The 25565-nt window shown below is 41.4% G+C and overlaps 1 non-coding gene and 1 pseudogene across 1 annotated transcript; both read right to left on the reverse strand.

Moving 5' to 3' along the window:
- Positions 1-952: 952 nt before the first annotated feature.
- LOC121135332 overlaps positions 953-25565 on the reverse strand; it is a 28613-nt pseudogene continuing 4000 nt past the window's right edge.
- On the reverse strand, positions 3670-3807 carry LOC121135436. Its single transcript, XR_005872560.1, has one exon. It is a non-coding gene; the product is annotated as a small nucleolar RNA SNORA2/SNORA34 family (small nucleolar RNA).

Consider the following 25565-nt stretch of genomic DNA (forward strand, 5'->3'; position numbering starts at 1 on the left):
GGAGTCTGACCCCATCTACCAGCCAGAAGAGGAGACTTACAACAGGAGAATTTTTTTCAAGATTTATAGTATATCATATGGACACAGACTAGAAGATCATTGTAAGATTTATAGCCTGTACCAAATTGGTTCCAGAGAGACAAACAAAATACAGACACAGAAACACACACACACACACACACACACACACAAACACACATACAGAGTAGGTAGGAGTAATATATAAGAACTTAACAAATCTAAACAATGCAAAAATATCTGTTCAACATTGAAAACTGGTCTCACATATCAGAAACACAAGACAACTCTTTTCACAGAGGAAGGATGTTAGAAGACTTACAGACTTAAGACACTGTGAGGATTCTTGTGATTTTTAATGTATTTTCTATAACATTTTATCATTTAATAGAAACTATATACAAAAGTCTTGTTATATTTTACATGGGGAATTTGACCATTTACATAAGTTAAAAGCAAGAAGGATAGTTAAGGAGAGCCCAGACCTGTGAGCTGGCTGCTTTTCAGTCACTATGAAAAGCTGTTTCTATTGCCCAGTTATGTGAGGCTGAGGAAAGGCTTAAACACAGTCTTTTAGATAGAGACAGTCAGACACTGAACAGTCAGCACCCAAAAGAGTGCCATTCCGGACTGCAGGCCCTGCCTAGTAGATTTCATCCAAGGCTTAGGAAATCACACACAAAAATGTCTCTTTCCCAGTCACAGTCCCAAAGGCAGGAATTACCACTCTCTTCCTTGCAAAGAATCCCGTAACTTAAATACTAAAGACTCCTTCCTCACAAATTTGGTTTGTGTTTGCTTATATCGTTCTATAGCCCCAAAGAAAAGCAATGTAGTCTGGGTTATCTGTGCTTAGTGAGAAACGATCAGAGATGACTTGTTTGAAAAATGGAAAGCTAAGATCCACCAGTCAAACAATAACCAGAATCAACCATCAACTGACAGAAGTCGGTTCTGGTTTTCCATTTGCAGTAGTCAATCCACGCTGAGGGAAAGATGCACAGGCTTTCTTTAAATTTCGAGGTACGTGGGATCTGCACCCATCTCCAGTAACCTGCATCTGGCCTGGACCTCCAACAATTTCCTTGTCGGAATGATGTTCAAGAGCTAGTGAAGGATCAAAAAGCAAGGGCGACGGAGGGCACAGCATACCATCACCCAAAACGTCCAAGTCCCTGCATCCCAGGCAAGACCTGAATTTATGTCGTTCCTGCTTCAACTGCCAGTAACTGGTTTATGGGCCTGTGCAACCAGGCCCAGCTAATCCTCTCAGTCTTAAACTTATCATAATTCAAGTATTATCACTGAACTCTAGGGGTGTACTCTCAGTGGGCAGAACGCAATTACAGATCCATGGGGCCAGCTTCCAGATCATCTGACACAGACAGTACCTGCTCGGGCTTACCCATCTCAGGAGACAACTGGAAATGCAGTGGACAGAAGGGGACCTCAGAAAGACTTACAGGAACCGGTTTGTTGCAGGATAACTCTTCAGACCCCTGACAGCATTTGAGGAGAGCCTTATTTGTTTGTGTCCTGGCAAATATCTGCAGACATAGTTAAGGAAACAGACCAATTCACTGGAGGTGCCACAGTCCAGGAGTCTGCCGTGTCACGCATGCAGGCACACACGCACCCATACTTAGAGAGCCATCGTTTAGTTCCCTAATGAGTGTCATTTTGCAGCACATAATTTTATTTATTTATTTATTTATTTTTGGTTTTTCGAGACAGGGTTTCTCTGTATTGTTTTGGAGCCTGTCCTGGCACTAGCTCTGTAGACAAGGCTGGCCTCGAACTCACAGAGCTCCACCTGCCTCTGCCTCCCAAGTGCTGGGATTAAAGGCGTGCGCCCCCAACGCCCAGCTTTTTTTTTTTTGAACATAATTTTAGACCTGTCAATAATTTATAATTCATCCTCCATCTCATTTCCAGGGTACTGGCCAGTTAAATCTGGACACTAAGACCCCACTGTGACCAGGCTGGACTACCAAGCGAGTTCCAGGATAGCCTCCAAAGCCACAGAGAAACCCTGTCTCGAAAAAACCAAAAAAAAAAAAAAAAAGACCCCACTGTGGCAGGGCTAAAGAATATACACAAGACAGAGAAAAATATCTTGATACAGAAGCGCCTAACAAACTCTTCCAAGACACAGTGCTGTTTCTCCTCTTTAATAGACTAAGTCAGCAGAAACACTGTTCCTATTAGCACTATATATTTGCTTGAAACTGAACCCATGAGCCCCCTACTTAGACGGGTGTAATCTTTATCTCCTGATCTTCCCACCATTTTCTCAGAAATGCTGAGGTTACAGCCATGAAACACTGCCTGATTCATTTCAAAAAAGATTTTACAGTAAATATTTGAATGTTTGCTTGTTGACACAGGGTCTCTTTTCATTGCCCTGGCACAAAGACCAGTCTGACCTCAAACTCTGCCAGCCTCTGCCTCCTGAGTACTGGGATTATACGCATGTACCACCATGCTCAGCTAATAAGTTCTGTTTTGCTATTTATTTTGAATTAGCTTACAATGTAACAGTTTTCCTTAAGTATTTCATAGCTTTTTTTAGTTGATTTCTGTCCCCATCCTCCTCACCCATCATTCCATTAAACCTCACATGGGCACTCTCTAATAGCTCATGTGTACCATAGTCTCTAATTTCCTCCATTAAAATCCCTTCAACCTCCACCCCATACATCAGAGGCTCTTTGCAGTTTCCTGGCCTTTATCTAGCCCAAGTATGTTTTAAGCAGTCATCATTAGAGCTCAATACTTCCCATAAGTATTTACATTCTGAGAGCAGTAGCTCTAAACAAGGTGTGGCAGTGCACATCTGCAGTCCCTGTCCTGAGGCTAAAAAGATCAGCCATTCAGACAGCAGTGATAGTCCAACAAGGGAAGAAAGAAACAAAAGTAAAGACAACACTTTCCTGTCAAAGACAAGACCAGGAGAAGGTTCTGTTCTTCCCTCCCCACTTCCTGCATACAAGTCACCACAGGTTTTATAGCCCATCAGCAATGCAGCTTTGTTCCAGAAAGCATATGATGTTAATGGCTTAAATTTCCAATTAGAAAGGAGGGAGGAGGGGGAGAGAATCCACTTTTTGAAGGTTTCTAATTTGAGTATGTTAAAAATATAAAGTTAGGGCACTAATCATACAAAAGGACATTACTGCATAATTCACACTACAGAAGATTGTTCTGGGCAGAAAACCCACAGCAATCTCTTTTTCTTGGTAACAGTGTTAACTTAATGAACAAAAGTTAAATCAATAATGAAGAAGTATTATAAAGAAACCTTTGAATGTCGTTAATACTGGCAGCCACGCTCATCTGTTACCAATGGCTCAGCTGTTTTTGGCTTCCCTTTCACCCAACCCAGATAGGATTTTCTGGTGGTCCTGGGAGGTTGCAAACTCCCAATCCTCTGGCCTTGCTGGCCTCTGTAGCTAGTCAAGTGCTACAATTACAGAGCTGGGTATCACATTCAGTCAGATGGTGTGTGTGTGTCTGTGTGTGTGTGTGTGTGTGTTTCCCTGAAACAGGGTTTCTCTATGTAACCTTAACTGTCCTGGAATGCACAGAAAACCACCTGCCTCTGTCTCCCGTGTGCTGGGATTACAGGTGTGGGCCACCATCACCCCACTCAGATGTTTCTTTCTAATGAATTTACCATACCATTTTTAAATTCCTAAAATGTCCAACAGATCATAGAAAGACATTTATTTAGGCACCTGCTTGAAACCAACACCTTTAACACACTGCTGCGCCTTGATTCATGGCCAATAAATTTTTTAATTAAATATTTAAATTAGAAACAAGGTTGCTTCATGTGTCAGTCCAAGCTCTTTCTCCCTCTCCTCCATGCCAACTCCTCCTGGCAGCTCCCCCAACCCCCCACCCAATCCCCACTCTATTTTTTTTTTTTTTAGTTTTTCGTGGTAGGTTTTCTCTGTGTGACTTTGGAGCCTGACCTGTAACTTGTGCTATAGAACAGACTATCTTCAGAATCATGGATGTCTGCCTTCCTTTGCCTCCCAAGTACTGGAATTAAATGTGTGTGTGCCACCAACTCCCTTCTGTTATTCAGTTTATTCAGTTTTATTCTTTTCTTCTCCCTCTCTCTCTCTTTTTCTCTCCCTCCTCCTCCCCCATCTCTCTGTGTTTTAAGGCATCGGCTTTAAAAGTCCCATTGATCTCCTTGCCTTTGTGTAGAGATCCGCTGGCAATAAAAGTATGCAATAGCACATACAGCTGGAAGAATAATTGTTATGTTGTGAGTGTCATACTCTTATAATGGCCAGAAATACCAGGAGATGGTGTGAGAACACCCGATACTGGCCCTACAGATAGTAATGAGCTTTGGATGTGCTCACATTTAAAGCTGGGTGGTCTGAAAGATTTTTCAGTGCTCTTAGCTGCTATGGCATTTTTCCTCCTAAGTTTCCTATTCTTTTTTTTTTTTTTTTTTTTTTTTGGTTTTTCGAGACAGGGTTTCTCTGTGGCTTTGGAGGCTGTCCTGGAACTCTCTTGGTAGTTCAGGCTGGTCTCGAACTTACAGAGATCTGCCTGTCTCTGCCTCCCGAGTGCTGGGATTAAAGGCGTGCGCCACCGACGCCCGGCCTAAATTTCCTATTCTTGATAAGGCTTCCTGTCCAAGGCAACCTAATCTGGGTCAGAATTTTGATTCTACTTAAAAGTAGAATTCTCCCTCATTTGAGATAACTAATCAGGCACTCCAGGTGACCTGCTGGTCAGAAGTGGTGCATGTCTCTTCCGGTCACCAGGCTTCAGGGTTGCCTTTGAAGAGGCGCCAGTGGTTTTGTGCGTTGTGCTGTGGTTTCTGCCACAGAGAGCTGAGCTGAGATCTTCAGTGATCTGGGAAACCACAACATAGTGAGCTAGGGGACGCTGCCCACAGATTGGGAGGAGCAGATAGTGAGGTGTGGCAGACAGTGTGGTTTGTCCTCGCTGTACCTGGGTGAGAAACTGTGGCCAGTCTCCCAGTCATGTGAAGTCCCATGTGGTCCTTGTAAATTCTTTGACCTAGGGGGAGCTCTCGTAATAACTTTGTCTGTGGTCCCTATCAGATCAGAGCTTTGGGAGCAGGGAGATGTGTGCAGAAGCAACTTTCTAGTCAACTTCAATATTCTTTTTTTTTTGAGACAGGGTTTCTCTGTATTGTTTGAGAGGCTATCCTGAAACTCGTTCTGTACACCAGGCTGGCCTTGAACTCACAGAGATCCTTCTGCCTCTGCCTCCCTTGTGCTGGTATTAAAGGTGTGTGTCACCATCGCTCAGCTAACTTCAATATTCTTGATGTATTTATGGAAAAGGCTTGCCTAACTCAGACAGGCCTAGTTTTTCCTGTATCTTCTTGACATGTAATCTCCATCTATACTTGCTTTTTCGCAGGTTGTTCAGAGGCATCTCATGTGTTGGCTAGGTGTCTTCCATTATGCCATAATGTGGAATAGTAGAATTGATGATATAAAGTATTTACCAATGCTTAGGAAATAGTATGTCTCCCAAAATAGAATTGAGTTGAGGGATGACTGCTTCAGAAACACTCTAAAGATATGCTAACCAGTCTTCTTTGGATGATAGGATACACATTTGTTCATCAGGATTGTCTAGACATTTGGCTCCAAGACATTACTGAAACATAATAAGGAGAATAAAAGTCCCCAGTTAAGTGGGGTAACAGGGAGCCACAAGCAATTCCCACAAGTAGGAAACTTTAGGTCACCACATTTTCTTAAGAATACTGGGAACGGGATGGCTGCCTGAACTTCCAATTGTAAATCCGTTGATCACAGATTATGTAATCAGAAGCTAGGGTAGAATCTTCACCTACTCTCTTGCCTAGAGAAGACTGAGAACAAGGTAACCTCTTGCCCTCTTGGTTGTAAAACTAGCCCCTAGGCCAGAATCACAGGATGTGCTCTGGTCATGAACCCCCAGACCAAATGTGCCAATTAATTCTACCTAACCAGATGGCACTTATTGCCTTCCTTATTGTGTGCTCAGTAATGTCTATGACTATGGGAACCTTAGGAAGTGAGACTTGCAGTCTTGGTACTCCCCCTCCTCTTTCTCTCTTTAAAAGTGCCTCAGGGGCTGGACAGATGGCTCAGTGGTTATGAGCACCAGCTGCTCTTCCAAAGGTCCTGAGTTAAATTCTCATCAACCGCAGGATGGCTTACAGCTATCTGTAATGAGATCTGGTGCACTCTTCTGGTGTGCAGGCATACGTGCCCCCAGAAGACTATATACATAAAAAATAAATCTTAAAGAAAAGTACCTTGCATTTGCTGTTCAGAGGGCTTCAAATCTGACAGGTTTGAACCCCAGCTAGCTGGTTTTTCCTTGGAAATAAACAAACCTTCTTGTCCTTGAATTTGGGAGTGGTTAAGCTCCTTGAAGCCTTGGGGTCCCTTTCTTGTTGGGCACAACAATTACAAAGAAGCCACCCCTGATTTACAACAAGCCACTAGGTCCATGCCCACACCAAAGAACAAGTCTATGACAAGCTGCTCAAGGAGACATTACACGGTCACAAGCAACCTTAAATACTGTCATAAAATTCTATTTTTTTTTCTTGAGAAACGCAAAGTTTTCCAGGTGGGCAATATGACACCAGGAGACAATTATTTGAAAATAGTGTCACGAACTTTACAAGCAAGGCTTTCATTTAATCCCTCAGGTTGGGAGGAGGAAACTTCTTGGGAGAGTTAATAACAGCCTTGGGGCCTAGGGCTAGGGAGCTTTCCTGAAGGGCCTGATGTATTGATAAAAAAACAGAGCTCCTTCTCTGAAACCTGCAATATGTTAGTGCATCTCTCCATATGGAGCTGTTGCCATCTGTCCTAAGGTCACTGTGATCTTAGTCAGTAATGTTCTTGAGATACCTGTTTCCCTTGTGTGGCATTGTTTGACTGGTCTCCTCCACATTTTCTCCCACTATATGAAAGTTTTTAATGACTTCATATAATTCTCCCATCTCCTCCCATCTTCCCACCCCATTTAAACAGTATAAAAGATGCTATTCTTATGAAGCTTAGTATATCTGGGGCATATCCTCAGCAATATCTCCCCAATTTAGGATTTATCTTTTCTACCTTCTACTTGTCCTATCTTTCATGTCCCCTGGGACCTTCACCTCAGGACCCTGTCCTTGAAGAATGATATTGTTTCAGGTCAATGGAGTACTTAAGAAATTATTTTAGGAATATCCTTGCTGTATGATTGTATTTTACTTAACTGCTGGTGTCCACTTCTAAATATTGATAGTTTTTTGGTTTATGGTATTCATTTTTGGAGGTAAAGTATGAGAAATCTTTAATGTACTATATAATGCAAGACTCTAGTCTCTGGAGAACATGGCCATAAAGTGTGTTTCAACTTTTCAAAATAAGTTTTGAGATTACAAATGCATCACATTCACATTGTCTTTTCTGACTCCAAGGCCTATCATCAGCCCTTTGTTTTCTAACTGGGGGCCTGTTTTTCTTTAAGTGAGTTACACTACACTGTAACAACAGTAAGTGTGTGAATGTGACCTGTGTTTGGTTGCAGGATTCCCAGCTCTGAGGCAATGGGTTGGCTGCACTGGACACTGAGTATGTAATGGAATGTGCACACAAAGGCCCCTGTGTTTGGACGAGAAATAGGATGTGCTCTATTACAGAGGAGGAATGTCTCCTGACTTGGGCTCTGTCTAATGTCCTAACTGAGTCATTTGATCTCCAGTCACCCAGTAGGGAAGCTGCTAATATGAGTCCTAGGTGGGTGGCCATAGCTAATGTAGGGTTCTGAGAATGGTTAGCATATAGGGGTACTGGTGACAGGTAATTTATGAGTTCTTTCCATGGTTTTCTTCTGCCTTTGCTGTAATGAGTTGTAAGAAATACCATGAAGAGTGTATAGTGTTTAGAGCAGGACTGTTGAGCTACCATTTCATTTATTTATTGTTTGTTTGTTTGGTTGGTTTTGGTTTTGGTTTTTTGAGACAGGGTTTCCCTGCATTGTTTTGGAGGCTGTCCTGGAACTCACTCTGTAGAACAGGCTGGTATCAAACTCACAGAGATCTGCCTGCCTCTGCCTCAGGAGTGATGGGATTAAAGGCGTGTGTCACTAATGCCCAGGTGTTTGTTTGTTTTTCATGACAGGATTATTCTGTGTGACAGGCTTGGCTGTCCCACAACTCACCATGAAGACCACACTGATCTTGAACTCATTGAGTTCTGACTTCCTCTGCTTCCCAAGTGCTGGGATTAGAGGCAAGCACCACTGCCACCCAGTGATCTTTAAATTCTGTTGTGACTTGAATAGACTATTAGTCAGACTGTAGTGTTGTTGGTCCATGTGGTGACCGGGGCAGTGACCTGTGTCCTCTGTGCCTCCCAGTATGGATTTACTGTGTAATGGGAGATTCTGCAGCCCTAGCATGGGTGGTTATAATTCTTGCAGTATCACTGTCCAGTGTTCACATATGGGCACTGATTTTGGTTGCAGTGGGAAGACAGATTAGAAAACTGAAGGTCTGGTTTCAAGAAGTCCTGAATATTGCTTTTAATTTTCAGGTTTGTACTATAAATATTGCAAATAGTTTAGGAACTTGAAAAAATGGTGTTGTCGATCATCTTTCACCAATGCATGATTAGAATGCTTGTAACTTGGTGCTGCAACTAAACACAATGGAGTTTTTCAGTAAAGTTTAGTTACAGGGGACAAAAGAAGTTTCTGATCTGCAGAGATTTCTCAAGGGTGCATGGTGTTGGCCCAGGTAAATAGGCAAAAATCCATGTTTGCTGCCATAATTCATGGAAGCAGAATTAAATTATTTACTATTCTATTTTGTGATTGAGTATCAGTGGAACTGCATTTACCTGAAACAAAAAGTGATAACAAGGAGCTGCTGATCCATAGCAAGAGACCACCTCCATTTCCAGAGAGAGCTCTGGGGCTTCTGATTTTGGAAGAAATACAAGTAATTTGAGAGTGAGAAACAACAGTTCAAGGGTCACTTAAGTTAATTTTGTGAAAGCTGTAAAGTCTGTGTTCATTTGGTTTCTATACACATAGAATTATAGGGAGCTGGGTAACTCTGGCCAAGATCACACTTTTCCTTTCCTAAGTTTTCTTTTTTTTCTATTAAAAGTTGACTGTATTTTTCACTTTATTTCTTGGGTTTTTCTCATCACCACCTTCATTTTTTTTTCCAGACAGGGTTTCTCTGTGGAGCTTTGGACCCTAACCTGGCACTCACTCTGTAGATCAAGCTGGCCTCGAACTCACAGTGATCTGCCTACCTCTGCCTCCTGAGTGCTGGGATTAAAGGTATGTGCCACCAATGCCTGGCTAACCACTTCATTCTTTCAAAGATATTTTAAACATTTTTGAATGCTGTGTCTTCTTTGTGACAAGTATATATCTCATATTATGTGAATCTGTGTGCTGTTTTTCTGTAATCTATAACTGTAATCTAATTGTATGCATTTTCTTGAAAATGATGGAACATCATCAATTTGTCTTCATATATTTTCTTATGTTATCAGTTACTTAAGGCAGTGTTTTGGGGGGGAAGTTGCTGTGGAGAGACAGTTTTAGTTTGTTTCTTCTTTGTCTTAGATGTTTTCTTCTTCCCAGTTCCCGGCTTACTGTTTTTCCCAGTTGTTGTTATATTCATGTTTGAGTCTTTGCTGTGTACATGATCAATTCGATTAATACATTGGCTTTAGATTTTTAAAAACTTCTCATATATTATTGTCTCTGTCTCTTACTTAACCTCAGGTATCAACATGAGAAAACCTAGGGTCATCTGAGGCAATATCATTTGAGTGTGTTCTTAGATCAGAATGCTCACTTCTGCCTGAGAAAGATTGTGTTGGCTGATGATTGATGTGGGAGGAAGACTTCCACTGCGTTGGCCGTGTCTCTGAGCACGTGGGCCTGGGCTGGTTAAGAGAGCTAGCTGATCACAAGACAGTCATAAAGTAGAGGAGAAAATCAAGAAACAACTGTTAACGTATTTTACCTTCGTCGACTGACTTGAGTTTCTCTCCTAAGCTCCCACAATGATAGACACAGACCTAGAGGTAACAACCAAATCAGTTCATTACTGGAGGAGTTTTTACTTAGCAAAAGAGAAGAAGTTTGGAACAAAAAAATGGTCCTTCAAAAGTGATTTTTTTTTGATGTAATAGAAATAGGAATGTGATCTTTTGGAAGAATGTTGAAGATATCGAGACTTTAGATGACAAAAAGACATAAAACTCTCCATACTGCTTAATTGTCTATTGTAGGACATGACAGATGGGTATGTTGAGAGTAATGGCAGATACTGGAGTTTAGGGTCAGCACTTTAGTGGGAAAAAGCCTCTGCAGAGCACCATGGAATTGGCCTGTCCTACCTTCCTTGAGGGACATTAGTTATATGATATTCAGGCTAAAGCCCATGGCTCCTATGGCACAATGGGCCTTCCATGAGCTCTGGTTTGTTCATGTCAGCTGTTTCTGTGGGGTTCAGCAGTCTTATCTTGACCTCTTTGATCATCACTCCTCCCTCTCTGAAACTGGATTCCTGCAATTCAGTTCAGTGTTTACCTGTGGGTGTCTGCTTCTGCTTTCATCAGGTATGGGATGAAGGCTCTAGGAAAAGGTAGTCATCAATCTCATTGTCAGGGAAGGGTGTTTAAGGAAGCCTCTCTTCTAATGCTTAGGTTGTTAGTTTGTGTTGTCATTTTAGATCTCTAGACATTTTCCTAGTGCCAGATTTCTCTTTAAACCTATAAGGACTTCCTCTATTATGGTATCTCTTATCTTGTTCTCCTCTATTCATTTCCCGACTCAAACTTCCTGCTCCCTCATGTCCTCCTTAGCCCTCCTCTTTTCCCCTTCTGTTTCTCCCAGCTCCTTCTTCCCTCCCCTACTGCTCCCAATTTGCTAAGGAGATCTTGTCCATTTCCCCTTCTCCTGGGGACCATGTATGTCTCTCTCAGGGTCATCCTTGTTTCCTTGCTTCTCTGGCAGTGTAGATTATAGGCTGGTAATGCTTTACTCTACATCTAAAATCCATATATGAGAGAGTTCATACCATGTTTGTCTTTTTGTAACTGGGTTACCTGGCTCAGGATGGTTTCTTGTAGTTTCATCAATTTGTCTGCACAATTTAAATTTATAATGTTTTATCCATGGAATAGTACTCCACTGTGAAAATATACTATATTTTCTTTTCCATTCTTCAGTTGAGAGGCATCTAGGTTGCTTCCTGGTTGTAGCTATTACAATTAAGGCTTCTGTGAACATAGCTGAACAAACATCCTTGTTGTATGAATGTGTATTTTGGGTATATGCCTAAGAGTGGAATTACTGGATTTTGTGGTAGACTGATTTCCATTTTCATCAGTAATATCCATACTGATTTCCAAAGTGGCTGTACAAGTTGGCACTCCCACCAGAAGTGGAGGAGTGTTCCCCTTTCTCCACATCCTATCCAGCATAAACCCTCATCATCGATTATCATTTTAGCCATTGAGACAGGAGTAACAGTGTATCTCAGAGTTGTTTTATTTTGCATTTCCCTGATGGGTAAGGATATTTAACACTTTCTTGAGTGTCTATCAGCCATTTATACTCCTCTATTGAGAATTCTCTATTTATTTCTGTACCCCACTTTTTAATTGGATTATTTTGTGTTTTGGTGATTAGCTTCTTGAATTTTTTGTATAATTTGGAAATAAGCCCTCTGTCAAATGTGGGCTTGGTGAACATCTTTTCCCATTCTCTGTCTTGGCTGTTGTTTTTCTTGTTCACTGTTTCCTTTGCCTTATAGAAGCTTCTCAGTTTCAGGAGGTCCCATTTATTAATTTCAGTGTCTGTGCTACTGAAGTTATGTTCAGGAAGCAGTTGCCTTCACCAATTTGTTCAAGGGTACCTCCCACTTTCTCTTCTGTGAGGTTCAGTGTGGCTGGATTTATGTCGGGGTCTTTGAATGATTTGGACTTAAGTTTTGGGCATGGTGATAGACATGAATCTATTTGAAGTCTTCTACATGCCAGCATTCAATTATGCTAGTACCATTTGATGAAGATGCTTTCTTTTTCCACTGTATAATTTTAGCTTCTTTGTCAAAAATCAGGTGTTTGTAGGTATGTGGGTTCATATCAGGATTTTCAACTTGATTCCATTGGTCCTCCTGTCTCTTTTTTTTGGCCAATATCAAGCTGTTTTCAAGCCTATAGATCTAAAATAGAGCTTGAAGTCAGGGATGGTGATGCCTCCAGAAGTTACTTTTTTATACAGGGTGGTTTGGCTATTCTGGGTCTTTTGTTTTTCCATATAAATTTGAGAATTGTCCTTTCAAGTTCTGTGAAGAATTATCCTGGGATTTTGATGGGGATTGCACTGAATCTGTACATTACTTTTGATAAGGTTGCAAGTTTTCTGTAGTTAATCCTATCTATCCAACTGCATGGGAGGTCTTTCCATTTTCTGGTATCTTCTTTATTGTCTTTCTTTAATCACTCAAATTTCTTGTCATTTGGGCTCTTACCTATTTCTTTAGAGTTACCAGAAGATATTTCAACTTTTTTTTTGGCTATTGTAAAGGGTGATGTTTCTCTCTCAGCCCTTGTATTGTCTGTATATAGTAGTGCTACTAATTTTTTGAGTTAATCTTATAACCTCTCACTTTGCTGAAGGTGTTCATCATCTGTATGAGTTCCCTGTTACAATTCTTAGGGTCATTTATGTGTTGTCTGCAAATAGTGAAAGTTTTACTTATTCCTTTTAAGTTTGTATTCCCTTGATCTCCTTTTATTGTCTTATTGCTCTGGCAAGAAATTCTAGTACAATATTGAAGAGATATTGACAGAGTAGACAACCTTGTCTTATGCCTGATTTTAGAAGTATTGCTTTGAAGCCAGGTGGTGGTGGTGCATGCCTTTAATCCCAGCACTCGGGAGGCAGAGGCAGGCAGATCTCTGTGAGTTCAAGGCCGGGCTGGACCGACAGCCTCCAAAACAATACAGAGAAACCCTGTCTCGTAGAACGAAAAACAAACAACAACAAAAGAAGTATTGCTTTGAGTTTCTCTCCATTTAGTTTGATGTTGACTGTCAGTTTTGTTGTATATTGGCTTTACTATGTTTAGGTATGTTTCTGTTATCATTGATCTGTCCAACACCTTTATCATGAAGGAGTGTTGAATTCTGTCAAAGGCTTTTTAGCATGTAGTGAGATGTTCCTGTGGTTTTTCTTTTTCAGATTGATTATATCATGGATTACATTCACTGATTTTCATATGTGGAACCATCCCTGCATCCCTGGAATGATGCCTACTTGATCATGGTGTGGGATTTTTCTGATGTATTCTTGGTTTGGGTACCAAGTTAATTTTACACTCATAAAAAAGAGTTTGGCAATGATCCTTCTTCTATTGCTATTCTGCCTGGTTTGACATGCACATGATCAAGGGATGTCTTCCTGATTTGGGGCCTGGAATACAGCCATATTCCTCTTATTCTGAATGAGAATATCCTGTGCAGTATATGTTGGAAAACTTTAATTAGTTTCTTTCTTGTTTTTTTTTTTTTGGTTTTATGAGACAGGGTTTCTCTGTATTGTTTTGGAGGCTATCGGTCCAGCCTGACCTCAAACTCACAGAGATCCACCTGCCTCTGCCTCCTGAGTGCTGGGATTAAAGGCGTGTACCACCACCACCCGGCTATTAGTATTCTTGGAGTAAATAAACAGCTTCCCCGTGTCCAAACTTTCCAGCCCTCTCCTGAATGTCCCTTCAACCAAATCTACTGCTACTGTGTTTCCATTCAGAAAAGAGAATGCCTCCCAGGGATATCAACCACGCACATCATGGCAAAGTGCAATAAGGCTAAGCACAAACCCTCATACAAAGCTCACTAGGGTAACTCAGTAAATGTAAGCATCCTAAGAGCAGAAGAATGAGTCAGACACTCCACAAGAGCTATTGGTAATAATCTCCCAAACAGAGTGCCAGCCTACAATCCTATGGCCAGAGAGTCTGGGAAACAGAAACTTTATTTAGTGGCTGATCGAAGAAGAGGCAGACTCCCTTGGTTAAGTACTGAGCTGAACTCAAGAAAGCCAGTAACAGAGAGGGAGGACTGATGATCAAAGGGATTAAGACTGGGCTGGTTTAACCCCCAGAAACAGCTGACCAGACAAAGGTTAACTCTTGAATCCCAGGCATCAGCCTGGGAAGCCAGCATGGGACTGATCAAGACCCCCTGAATCTGGGTGTCAGTGAAGAGGCCTAGGGAATCTATTGGGCCTTGGGCAGCAGATCAGTACCCATCCCAAGTATACACACGGACTTTGGACTCCCATAGAACAATGTGAGGTGCACTCTCACCCTGAACGCTTGGGGAAGGGTATAGGCCCTGCCCTATATGAAATGACAGATTATGCACACCCCCATGGAGGGCCTCACCCTCCCTGGCGAAATGAGGGGATAACGGGGGGGGGAGAGGGCACGGGAGGAACGGAGGGAAGGGGAGAGGGACCTGGAACTGACTTGTGAAGCAACCTTGTTTCTTATCTAAATTTAAACTGGAAATAAAAAAAAAGAATCTCCCAAACAAACCAAGGTAAACATCCCAAGTATGTTTGCAGAGATCCTGTCTCAGAGCCATGCAGGCTCCATGATAGATATTTATCATGTATTCAGTGTTCTGCCTACATGTATACCTGCAGGCTAGAGAAGATACCAGATAACATTAGAGATTGTTGTGAGCCACCATGTGGTTCCTGGCAATTGAACTCTGGACATCTGGAAGAGCAGGCAGTGCTCTTATCCTCTACTTCCCTTTCTATGAGCTCCTATGAGCCTTTATGCTATGTTCTCCTGGTTTCCATAACCCATCCAGATCCTACAATCCTCACCTCCTCTTGCACAGGATTCCTAGAGCTCAAGCCAATGTGTGAGTAGGGATCTCTGTATGTGTTCCCTTCAGCTGCTGGGAGAAATCTCTTTGATGACAACTGGACTAAGCACCAATTTATGATTATATCAGAATACAGTTATGAATAATTTCATTGATTTTTTTCCTTGGTCAATTTTATGTTTTTCTACCCTTGGTCTCTAAGCCATTCAAGTTCTGATGTTTTGCCCATCCAGGTACTGTCAGGCATGGTTTTCCTCTCGGAACTAGGGCTTCAAGTTAGAGCAAGCACTTGAGGAATGCAGAAGCTCTGAGCCACCGTTGCTCCAGCATATTTTGAAGGAAGGACAAGTATGGTTCTAAAGTTTTGTGGTTGGCTTGGTATTCCACTCCAACAACTGGGAGTCATATGTGGTTACAGATACAGCCTCTGTATTCTTGATTACTATGAATCCTCCCTAATGTCACACTTATAGGTTCTTGGAAATTCTCAATGGATTGTTTCAAAAACCTGCTAAAAGCTCCCCCATTCCAGTCTCCTCTCCCTGTCTTCTTTCTGCTGCCCCTTCCTTACTCAACTGATCTTCTCTGTTCACATTCCCACCTGCCTCCAGTACACCCACAAAAATCTCAATTTTATGTTCCCAATTAGATCTATGCATCTCCCCTGTAAATGGAGTTCTTATTTGGTCTAAATAGAGGAAAATACTGAGAGGGTACTGAGCAGGATCATCCCAAAGCCACCTTTAACTCAATGGCCTCACAGTGGAAAAGAGTGAGTTTCTGTTTCTTTCTGCTTATATCCTCTCTCTGCCTGGCCATCTCACTTGCTATCTCTGTGCAGCCATTTCACTTCCTGTTTCTGCCAGCGATCTCACTTCCTGTCTGTCTGTACAGACCTCTAGACTTCTATGTTTAGCTAGTGGTAAGCTCCATCCTTTGTTCTTCAGACAAGCTTTATTTGTACAAGGAAGGTATGACCATACTCCCCTAGAGCTGTTCTTTTTACTTAGCCTAACTGCATCTATGGATTTTACTGTGATTAACTGTTATCACTAGCATTGTATTTTACTTATATGGCTAGTATCCACTTATAAGTGAGTTTACCAGCCAGGCAGTGGTGGCTCATGCCTTTAATCCCAGCACTCCAGAGGCAGAGGCAGATAGATCTCTGTGAGTTTGATACCAGCCTGGTCTACAAGAGCTAGTTCCAGAACAGCCTCCAAAGCCACAGAGAAACCATGTCTTGAAAAACCAAAAACAAAGTGAGTTTACCATGTTTGTGTTTGTCCATGTTCTTCTGGGTTGCCGCACTCAGGATAATAAGCAACTGTTAGAGGAAACATGATCTCCGCCTACAAATCACAGAAGAAAGCAGACAACAACAAACCAATTATTCAGATTATAGTGGAATACATCTCTAAATATAATGCTCAGTAGAGGAATCTAAAATGGCTGAGAAACACTCAAAGAAATGTACACCATCCTTAGACATCAGTGAAATCCATTTCACAACTACTTTGAAGTATTTGTTGTACAGCTGTCAGGTACAAATAAATAAATAGATAAAAATGTTGAAAAATTAAAATCAAGTGGTAGGAGTTACTTAACATTTTTGTGTAGAGCAATTCTGTGGGCAATTTTTAATGCAGTGTCTAACTTCAGGAAAAGTATATAAACATGTAACATTTAAAGCTATCATATAGCTTTATGAACATTATTTATAATTTCTCTATAAAAATTGTTATCAATAATAACAAAAATGAACATATGCATACTGGGTTTACTTGCAAAATCTGCTGTTTTGAAGAGGTAGTGGCACTATAATTAACATACAAATATTTTCACATAGCAGTTAGGTGAAATTTTCAAGACAAATTCATTAAATGATTTCAGTTCATATACAAGAAAACTTAGAGAGGTTGTGAAGGTGAGATTTTTTTCAGTGAGTGATGAAGATACACATATCACAATGTATTTTCTTTGAAAAATTGTAGAAACATCCAATTACTAGCATAGTATGGGGACCACCATTATTATTTTCCTGCATTAGGAGCAAAAGACCATGATTTCAAAGTTCAACTATTAAGTGTCACAGGTAATACTGTAGCCATTATTGTTAAGTTCACTAGTGTTTGAAAAAGAGGAAATCATTACTTTGTTACATTTCAGACTGGAATAGAAATTATGTATGAAATGGCTGAAATAAAATTTGCAATTAATTTTGACATTCTCTAAACACATGAGAGGAAACATAAGTACAGTATGGTTTAACACAAAAACTTAAGTTTAAGGATGATGTGTGTGTTGTTTGTTTTGTTTTCTCGTGTTGTACTGTTCACTTTGGAAAGGAAATACTCATCAGTTGTGTGTGCGTGCGAGTCTTGTGGACTCCCATCAGCCTCATTTGGGCATCTTGCTTACTCTTCCCCATTGAAAACTGATAGGCCTGCAGTCACCAGAGCAGGTAGATTGCAGCTGCCATGGAGCGAGGGTGCGGCAGGCATATTCTCAGCAAAGCACTATGGCATGATGGTCTTCCCAAAGGAGGCAAGAAGGAAGTCAAAACTGAAGAACTCACATGCAGAGGCCTTAAGGTCACTGTGGACTGCTGGAGAGTTCCAAGATTGAAAGCTGAGCTTGTGTTTCTGGTCCCTGGAGAGAGGATTGCTGTTTTGGTAGTGTTGGTTGCCACTATGCCTTTGAACTTGGGAAGTTGCTCAACAGACTGATGCTACTTAGGTGTGTCATCACCTCTCTGCTCAGAGCTCAGGGAGCAGGCTGTCCTAGACACCATAGTTTGCCCAAAGAGACAAGTGGCCAAAGGGAATCAAGCCCAAAGTGCCAAGAAGCAGGTGACTGCCTACCTGAACCTAGACCCTTCACCTCCAGAAAGGTGTGGTACCACGAGCTTCGTGATCTTCAGCTGGACACATCTGCGGGCTGGACTGCAGTTAGGATGCCAACATGCCCTTCCCCACCATGTGCACCAGATATGAAGAGATAGCAGTACCTGAGCTCCCTGTCTGAGAAAGGGGGTGCAGTACATCTCTTATTTTCCCTGTCTGACCCTGGAGAGGGTTATGCTGGGTACCTGTCTCCTTGTTCTGATTTGGGCTCTAATGGTGCCACCATGGCTTCTCCTTTCTTCCCAGAATTCCCCGGTACTGAGCACTGGCCTGGGGTGGGGGAACACTGCTGATGTGGTAGCATCCCAGAATGTGGCTGTGAAGACCATCAGTAACAGTAGTTGATATATATGGCATATCAGGTTCAGTGATTTTTTTTCCTTTATCATTTTTTATTTTAATTTTAAATAGCTTGTTTTACATGTCAATCCCAGTTCCCTCTCCTACCCCTCCTCCCGCACTCCACTCCCCCCCCCCCCCGCCAGCCTCCAAACCTATTGGCAATTCCTTCCACATAGGGGATATCTAGAGTCTGTCATTTCACTCTGGGTAGGGTCCAGGCACTCCCCTAAGAGTCCAGGCTGAGAGAGCATCCCTCTTTGTGGTATGGACACACGATGACTCTTTGTATTCCAGGGATAGACACTGATCCACAGCTCAGGGCCCCATAGGTTGCCCAGGCCTTCTCGCTGACACTCACATTTTCGGGGTCCAGATCAGTCCCATGCTAGCCTCCCCACTGTCGGTCTGGGGTCCAAGAGCTTTCCCCGTTCAGATCAGCTGTCTCTGCTGGTTTTGCCAGCCCATTCTTTGCCAATTTGCTCATCACTCCTCTCTCTGTCACTGGGTTCCTTGGGTTCAGTTCAGTGCTTAATTGTATGTTTGCCTCTGCTTCCATTAATCACTGGATGAAGGCTCCCAGAAGGTTATAGACATCAAGTTCATTATCAGGAATGGGCATTCGAGGTGGTCTCTCCACTATTGCTTAGCTTGCCAATTGGTGTTATCCCTTTAGATCACTCGAGGTTACTCTGGTGCGTGATCTGTCTTCTATCCTATGATTCCCTCTTCCCCATTTTCTACCCCCACCCACTCAACTTCCTGTTCCCCCATGACCTACTCTCTCTTCCTCTTCTCCCCCTATCTTCTTCCCAGCTCCCACTCCCCCCAACCCTCGTCATGTTCCCCATCCATTCAGAGGATCTTGTCTAAGTCCTCTTCTCTTGGGTACTAAGCATATATGCATATATTTTAGGTTATTTCCTGTTTCCCAGACTCTCTATCAGTGGAAGTGCAGACTGGCATTATCCTGATCCATGTCTAAAATCCATATATGAGTGAGTATATACCATGTTTGTCTTTTTGGGACTGGGTTACCTGACTCAGGATGGTTTCTTCCAATGCTATCCATTTACCTGCGAATTTCAAGATTCCATTGTTTTTTTCTGCTAATACTCCATTGTGTAAATGTACCACATTTTCTCTATCCAATCTTCAGTTGAGGGGCATCTAGGTTGCTTCCAGGTTCTAGCTATTACAAATAATGCTGCTATGAACATAGTGGAGCAGATGCCCTTGTTGTATGAATTTGCCTCTTTTAGATATATGCCTAAGAGTGCAATTGCTGGGTCTTGTGGTAGATTGATTCCCATATTCCTGAGGAATCTCCATACTGATTTCCAAAGAGGCTGTACGAGTTGGCACTCCCACCAGCAGTGGAGTAGTGTTCCCCTCTCTCCACATCTTCTCCAGCATACATTGTCTTCAGTGTTTTTGATTTTAGCCATTCTGACAGGAGTAAGATGGTATCTCAGAGTTGTTTTGATTTGCATTTCCATGATGGCTAAGAATGTTGAGCACTTTCTTAAGTGTCTCTAGACCATTTTATCCTCCTCTATTGAGAATTCTCTATTTAGTTCTGTACGCCACCGTTTAATTGGATCCTTTGGTGTTTTAGAGACTTGTTTCTTGAGTTCTTTGTAAATTTTGGAGATTAGCCCTCTGTCAGATGTAGGGTTAGTGAATATCTTTTCCCATTCTGTGGACTGCCCTTGTGTCTTGTTGACTGTGTCCTTTGCCTTACAGAAGCTTTTTAGTTTCAGGAGGTCCCATTTGTTAATTGTTGATCTCACTGTCTGTGCTACTGGTGTTATGTTCAGGAAGCTGTCTCCTGTACCAATTCGTTCAAAGATTCCACCCACTTTCTCTTCTAAAAGTTTCAGTGTGGCTGGATTTATGGTGAGATCTTTCATCCATTTGGAGTTAAGTTTTGTACAAGGTGATAAACATGGATCTATCTGCAGTCTTCTGCATACCAGTACCCAGTTATGCCAGCACCATTTGTTGAAGATGCTTTCTTTTTTCCATTGTACAGTTTTAGCTTCTTTGTCAAAAATCAATTGTACACAGGTGTGTGGGTTAAAATTAGGGCTTTCGATTCGGTTCCATTGGTCTACCTGCCTATTCTTGTGCCAATACCAAGCTGTTTTCAGGACTATAGTTCTATAATAGAGCTTGAAGTCAGGTATGGTGATGCCTCCTGAAGTTCCTTTATTGTATAGGGTTATTTTTGGCTATCCTGGGCCTTTTGTTTTTCCATATAAATTTGATTAATGTTCTTTCCAGGTCCTTGAAGAATTGTGATGGAATTTTGATAGGGATTGCATTGAATCTGTAGACTGCTTTTGGCAAGATTGCCATTTATATTATGTTGATCCTACCAATCCAAGAGCATGTGAGATCTTTCCATTTTCTGTTATCTTCTTTCATTTCTTTCTTTAAAGACACAAAGTTCTTGATATACAGGTCTTTCACTTCCTTGGTTAACATTATCCCCAGATATTTGATGTTGTTTTGGCTATTGTAAAGGGTGATGATTCTCTGATTTCTTTCTCAGTCACTTCAACATCTGTATATAATAGGGCCACTGATTCTTTTGAGTTTACCTTGTATCCTGCCACATTGCTGAAGGTGTTTATCAGCTCTAGGAGTGACCTTGTGGAGTTTTTTGGGTCACTTATGTAAAATATCATATCATCTGCAAATAGTGAAAGTTTGACTTCTTCTTTTCCTATTTGTATCTCCTTTATCTCCTTTTGTTGTCTTATTGCTGTAGCTAGAACTTCAAGTACAATATTGAAGAGATATGGAGAGAATGGACAGCCTTGTCTTGTTCCTGATTTTAGAGGAATTGCTTTGAGTTTCTCTCCATTTAGTTTGATGTTAGCTGTTGGTTTACTGTATATTGCTTTTATTATATTCAGGTATGTTTCTGTTATCCCTGATCTCTCTAGGACCTTTATCATGAAGGGGTGCTGGATTTTCTCAAAGGCTTTTTCAGCATCTAGTGAGATGATCATGTGGTTTTTCTTTTGCAGTTTGTTAATATGGTGGATTACATTGATAGATTTTCTAATGTTGAATCATCCCTGCATTCCTGGGATGAAGCCTACTTGATCATGGTGGATGATTTTTCTGATGTGTTCTTGAATCCGGTTTGCGAGTATTTTATTGAGTATTTTTGCATCGATGTTCATGAGGGAAATTGGTCTATAGTTCTCTTTCTTAGTTGTGTCTTTGTGTGGCTTGGGTATCAATGTAATTGTAGCCTCATAAAAAGATTTTGGCAGTGAGCCTCCTGCTTCTATTCTGTGGAATACTTTGAGGAGTATTCGCATTAGCTCTTCTTTGAATTTCTGGTAGAATTCTGCACTGAAGCCATCTGGGCCTGGGCATTTTTTGTTTGGGAGACTTTTGATGACTGTGTCTATTTCATTAGGGGTTATAGGTCTGTTTAGGTTGTTTATCTGCTCTTGATTTAGTTTTGGCAAGTAATATCTATCCAGGAAATTGTCCATTTCCTTTAAATTTTCAAATTTTGTGGAATACAGATTTTCAAAGTATGCCCTGATGATTCTCTGGATTTCCTCAGAGTCCATTGTTATGTCCCCTTTTTCATTCGTTGTTAATTAGCATGCTCTCCCCCCTGTCTTTCAGTTAGTCTGGACAGAGGTTTGTCTATTTTGTTGATTTTCTCAAAGAACCAACTCTTTGTTTCATTGATTCTTCTCAGTGTTTTCCTGGTTTCTACTTGATTGATTTCAGCCCTCAATTTGATTATTTCCTGGTGTCTGCTCCTCCTGGGGGAGTTTGCTTCTTTTTGTTCTAGAACATTCAGCTGTGCTATTAATTCTCTAGTATGACTGTTCTCCAGTTTTTTCATGTGGGCACTTAGTGCTATAAACTTTCCTCTCAGCACTGCTTTCAAAGTGTCCCATAAGTTTGTGTATGTTGTGTCTCCATTCTCATTGAAATAGAGGAAGTCTTTAATTTCTTTTTTTTTTTATTTCTTCCTTTACCCAGGGATGGTGCAATTGTGCATTGTTCAATCTCCATGAGTTTGTAGGGTTTCTGTGATTTGTGTTATTGTTGAATTCTAATGTTAATGCATGGTGGTCTGATAAGCTACAGGGGGCTATTCCAATTTTTTTGTATCTGTGGAGATTTGCTATGTTTCCTATTATGTGGTCAATTTTAGAGAAGGTTCCATGTGGTGCTGTGAAGAAGGTTTATCCCTTTGTATTTGGATGGAATGTTCTATAGATGTCTGTTAAACCCAGTTGGGTCATAACTTCTGTTAGCTCTTTTGTTTCTTTGTTAAGTTTCTGTCTGGAGGTCCTGTCCTGTGGTGAGAGTGGCTTGTTGAAGTCTCCTAAGATTAGTGTGTGAGATTTTATGTGCATTTTGAGCTTTAGTAATGTTTCTTTCACGAATGTAGGTGCCTTTGTATTTGGGGCGTAGATGTTTAAAATTGAGACTTCATCTTGATGTACTTTTCCTTTGATGAGAAGGGGGCCTGGAAGGGCTGATGTTGAAAGACCGTTGCCAAGGACCCCCTAGGAAAGAAAAGCAAGGCCAGGCCGTTGCCTAATGAATGAAACCCAGACCAGGTGCCTCGCCCAGCTGGCAGGATGTCAAACAGGATCTGTGGTCACCAGAGCAGTCATGGGACCCGGATAATAATTGCTGAAGCGTGCCAGGGTCTTTTATGTGGCAGTACCAGGACATCTAGTCCTTGGCAACTACCCTTGCCCCCAGTTGTGTCTATGATCACCATAGTAGTCATGGGACCCAGATAATAATTGCTGAAGCATGCTGGGGTCTTTCATAAAGCAATACCAGGAAACTTCGTCCCTGGACTACCCCTGCCCCCAAGATGAGCCAATGAAATGCCTATTACTTATATAACCATTAAAACTCTATAAATATTGTACTCCCTGAAAGCCTGGTATGCTCTGCACCCGAGTTGCAGTAGCATCCGCAGGCGCCTGTGTACTCAATAAATCACCTCTTGCATTTGCAGCCAGTGGTCTGGCCCCGGTTCTTGGGCAGAGGGTTCGGTTCAGTGCCCAGCGCTTTGATGCCGAGGTCTTTCAATGTCTTTCCTGAAGCTGGACTCCCTGGGTTTGGGGCTTGGAAGGGCTGATGTCCTTCCTGCGTGGACTGGTCTTCTGGATACCAGGAGCATCCCCAGAAGATCAAGGGGATGGGTGTTGGGCGGGAGATCCCCACTGGAGACGCATTCTCACCTGAAGCTGGACTCGCTGTGGTTGAGGTCTTGGAAGGCCAGGTTCAGTGATTTTAACTGAGTTTATCATGACTATTTAGTATGCTGACTGTTCATGGTCTTACCAGTTGGCAGAAACTCATTAAGAGATGAATATTTTTCAGCTTTCTCAGGCCTTAAAATGAAATATGGCACCATGTTAGGCACCAAAGTTTTGCTTAAACATTTACTCCTCTAGCTCTTTAGCTTTTTCCCTTTTGGAGAGGGCACCACCCAGGTCACAAATTCATACACAGAGGCATGTTATTACTTATAAATGCCTGGCATTTGCATGTCTTAGTTCTACCCAATTTTTCTTAACTTAAATGATCCCATCTGCCCTTTGCATCTGGACTTTTACCTTTCTCCATTTATGTGTATCTTACTTTCCCTCCTAGTCCATACCTTGCTGTGTGACTAGGTAGCTGGTCTGTATCATCCCCTCCTCTTCTTCTGATGCTCCTTCCTTCTTGCTTCCTGATTTATCCCTCTCTGATTACTTTCTTTCTGCTACCACAGCCTATACTTTCTCCTGCCTCACTATTGGATAATCCCCTCTTATCAGAACATCAGGTGTTGTAGACAGGCCAAGAATCACAACTTCACAGAGTTTAAAAATAATGCAGCATAAACAAAAGTAACACATGTTTACATCATTAAAGAAATGTTCCATAGCATAAAAGCAACACATCTTAAATAATTTCTATAGAATTATCCATGTTCAATATTGTCCATATCATGCTTTCAGTTTCACACATATATGTGGTATTTTAGAATGCCTTGACCTATTATGATGTGCATATAGACTTCACCTTGGATGAGTGGACTTTGTTGAATACATCTCATAAGAAACTCTACAAAGATGTGATGCTGGAGACCTACAAGAATCTCACTGATGTAGGTAAGAATGGATTTTCCTTTATATTTTGAAGTAATACAACTGTTCCTTGGTTATTGATGATCTTCTTTAATGTGATTGAGAGAGAAAAAGAAATGATAAATAAATCAGAGTTCTAAGATTCAATGAAGACAGTAACTTAATTTTTGTATACATTTCAATTATATAATATACATTTTTTGTTAATATATTTTAGGATACAGTTGGGAAGACCATACTATTAAAGAACATTCTGCAAGTTCTAAAAAACATGAAAGGTAATTTTCATGTATGAGCTGAGAGAACTTGTGGCAGTAAAATTCCCAGGATGACTAGGTCAAATATGACACCATAAAACAAAGAGACAGAGGTGTAATGGGGGAAGAAGGAAGGAGAAAAGGAGGATGGAAGGGGGAGGAGGCATGAATTGTGAAGAGGAGAGGGAAGACAGGCAGGCTGAAAGACAAAGGAGAGGAGGAAGTAAGGAAGAAAAGAAGGAAGAAGGAAAGAAAGTAAAGAAGGAAGGAAGGAAGGAAGGAAGAAAGAAAGAAAGGAAGAGGAAATTGCTCAGCAGGTAAAATGCTTGCTGTAGGCAAGTGTTGGTTTCCACTGCTGGGACCCCATTGTGGACAAAGAGAACCCACTCACTAAGATTGTCCTCTGACCTCTGCACATGTGCTGCTGTGTTATACTAAACTAAACCACAGGAAAGAACTTCAGGATATGCTCTGTTAGCATGATCATTCAATAGTTTGTACTGTTCATGTCTCCTGGCCATTATACATCATGGCCCTATCAACATTTGTGCTCAAGTTGTGGAAACACAATTTCTTTTCATGGGCTTCCACCTAGAAGCTGTAGATTCTATGGTAACTCTCTGCTTCATGTATTGAGGAACTACTTGACTGTTATTCAAAGCAGCTGCCTAATTTTACATCTCAGCAGCTGTGTATAAGGATCATGATTCCTTGGAATTCTTCTACATATTATTTGACTTTTTATTCAGTATCTGTTCAAAACTGATGATGAAGTAGTATTTCCTGAATCTAATGTTCATCCCAATAAGTAAGTACTTTTGACATCTTTTTCTGTGCTTATTGATGGTTGTTGTCTTTGAGGAAATTGCTCTTCGAACTTGCCTTGAACCTTGTGATACATATTTTTCTGCAGGTTTTGCATGTACTAAATGCAAGGGCCTTCTCAGACAGGTTCTCAGGAAACTCCTTCTT

The sequence above is a fragment of the Mesocricetus auratus genome, unplaced genomic scaffold (genome assembly GCF_017639785.1).
Source record: "Mesocricetus auratus isolate SY011 unplaced genomic scaffold, BCM_Maur_2.0 Super-Scaffold_100037, whole genome shotgun sequence".
In the NCBI taxonomy this organism is placed as follows: Eukaryota; Metazoa; Chordata; class Mammalia; order Rodentia; family Cricetidae; genus Mesocricetus; species Mesocricetus auratus.